This window comes from Ovis aries, chromosome 3 (assembly GCF_016772045.2).
Source record: "Ovis aries strain OAR_USU_Benz2616 breed Rambouillet chromosome 3, ARS-UI_Ramb_v3.0, whole genome shotgun sequence".
Taxonomy (NCBI): Eukaryota; Metazoa; Chordata; class Mammalia; order Artiodactyla; family Bovidae; genus Ovis; species Ovis aries.
The window spans coordinates 107824917-107827851 of NC_056056.1; positions in this window are offsets into that span (position 1 = coordinate 107824917).

The window sequence follows — 2935 nt, forward strand, 5'->3', positions numbered from 1 at the left end:
TAGATCCCACGTGCCGCACCTGAGACCTTGTGCAGCCAAATAAATAAATTACACAAATCTGAAAAAAAAATTTGAAAGCCTTGAGTGAAATGGATAATTTCCTAGCAAAATATAAATTGCCAAATATGTGTATTTTATATAAAATTACAGTCATTACAAAGGAGATATTAAAGATGATTTTTTTTAAATTTACCACTTAAAAAAGACTCCAGTATGAGATGGATTCACAACTTTTAAGAACAGATAATTCTGTTCCATTTTTTAAAGTTACTGTTTATATAAGAAATTTTTCAATTTATTTTAGGACATGAGAATAAATTTTAAATATGTTATTTTATGGAGGCAAAAACTATAGTCCTATCACAGCTACAAATGTATAATTCTCTTCCAAAATTTAGTAAATAGAATCTATATATATATATATATATATATATATCAAAAAAATAAAAATTAGGTTCAAACAAGATTTGTTTCAGGAATGCAATGTGTCTGAACATCAGGAAATGTACCAATGTAATTCATTACTATGACAATTAAAGAGTGCCTAGAATAGTTAAAGAGTGCCTAAGAGATCCAGTGAAATATTTATTAATTAATTTAAGTAATAAATTATTTTATTCAAAAATAATAAAATTAAGTGATAATTTATTTAAGTAATAAAATAATACTTATTTTATTAACCAATAAAATACTAATAAATTATACTATTAGAGAAGTTAGTAAGGTGGCTACATATCAAGACAATATATTAAATTAATTAGGCTTTTAATTTTTGGTAACAAGCATGTAGGAATGAAGAATGAGAAAAATATTCCACATTTTATTCATAATAGTTGAAAAACTATAGAATTCTTAGAAATAAATTGGTCAAAAATATGAAAAGAAATTTATAAAGTAATATAAAAACGTTAGACCTAAAGAAGTGGGAAATATACTATATTTGTAGATGGCAAAAATTAGCATAAAAATAGTATTTCTCCCCCAATTAATATATTATTATCATTCCAACCATGTTTATTATATAACTGGGTAAATCGCTCCTAACATTTATATGAAAGAGTAAATGCTATTGGGGAGCCAAGAAAATTATAAGAAATAAGAACAATAAAGTCATTAAAATTTGACTATTTAATATAAATATGCTATCAAATCAATGTGATGTAATAGGAAAAGACAAAAAGGTCACTGAACTAGAATAGAGACAATACTTTATATATATTGAATTTAAGAGTCACAGAGATGATAGATTACCTGGAGTGAGTATAGATTTTGTACCGTTTTACATTCCCACCAAAAGTGCACAAGAGTCATCCTTTTAGAGTACTGATTTTGTTCAATCTACTTGAGGATCAACTTGATCCTTGTGAGGCTTAGTATTAAGCAGGGGATTCAGAGAAGACTTTGCTCTGGGCTGTTTATTCTCACTCCTGGGGCCTGACTCTCTTGAGGCTGTACCTAATGCCCTGTATATGACAAGGTCTGTGACTGGCGTGAGCACAAACTTCTCTGCCCTGTGTGCACGCCAGGAATTGTTTTGCTTACTCCTTCTCCGTGGCAGTTTCTGAGACTCCTCTCACTCGTGTGCATATCAGTACTCAGGTATTTGAGGAGACCCCTCTACAGTTCTCCAGACATCTCTCTGTGCCATGCCCTACTCTCAAGTTCTATCTCAGAAATTCTAGCAGCTTCTACCTCCCCAAACTCCCATATCTGCCTCCCCAACTTTTAAAATTGTATTCCTTTAAAAGTTTTACAGTATTTCTTGATGAGTGTTAGATTTTGTTCTGGCAGAAAGTTAAGTTACTTTGAGGTCAACTTCATCTTTTTAAAAATATATATTTATTTATTTATTTATTTGGCTGCACCGTGTCTTAGTTGCCCTACACCAGATCGGCAGTCTTCGTTGCCACATGGAGGTCTTTAGTTGCAGCATGTGGGATCTAGTTTTCTGACCAGGGATCGAACCCAGGCCCCCTGCATTGGGAGCATGGACTCTTAGCCACTGGACCACCAGGGAAGTCCTCAACCTCATTTTTTGAGGTTTGAATTTAAGTGTGTTTTAGGTATGTGTGTGTGTGTGTGTGTGTAGCCTCTCCAATACTTTGGCCACCTGATGCAAAGAGCTGACTCATTAGAAAAGACCCTGATGCTGGGAAAGATTGAGGGCAGGAGGAGACAGGGGCGACAGAGGATGAGACAGTTGGATGGCATCACTGACTCAACGGACATGAGTTTGGGTGAACTCCGGGAGTTGGTGATGAACAGGGAGGCCTGGCGTGCTGCAGTTCATGGGGTCGCAAAGAGTCTGACACGACTGGGTAACTGAACTGAACTGAAACCTTTATTTAGAACCAGTTTAGCTCCACTGCTAAGATGGAACCTCTGAGATCTCTGCTTAATGACCCATTTATTCAATGAGGTCTCTTCACTCTGTCTGATGGGCACTAGAATCATCTCAAGGCTTGGGCGAACTCTAGGAATTGTCTTGCATTACAGAGCCTCTGTAAACATTCTCTGCTCAGCAGTGTTTTGCCCAATCTCATGGAATTTTCCTTTTCATACACAAGACTAGAATTCAGTCTAAAAGAATCAAGGGAGGGACATCTGTGAACATTTCTGGGGCTCTCTTTCTAGTACCTTCCTCTCTGAGTCACCGTCCTGCATATTCTAGCTATCTTCAGTTCAGTTCAGTCGCTCAGTCATGTCCGACTCTTTAGCTATCTTGGCCTCCCTGAACTTTAATCTCTGTCTTCTCATTTTAATGAGGCTTTCTGGCACCCTGATGAAAACTGTCCTTAGGGAGAAAGTCAGGGCCTTCCTCGTGCTCACTTAGTTTGTTTCCCTTTGCTGAAGGATCACAGTCCTCCGCAACTGTTGCCTAGTTTTTTCCTATTTCCCCTACTTCCCCCGCTACTTTTTCTAGTTGTTTCAGTTA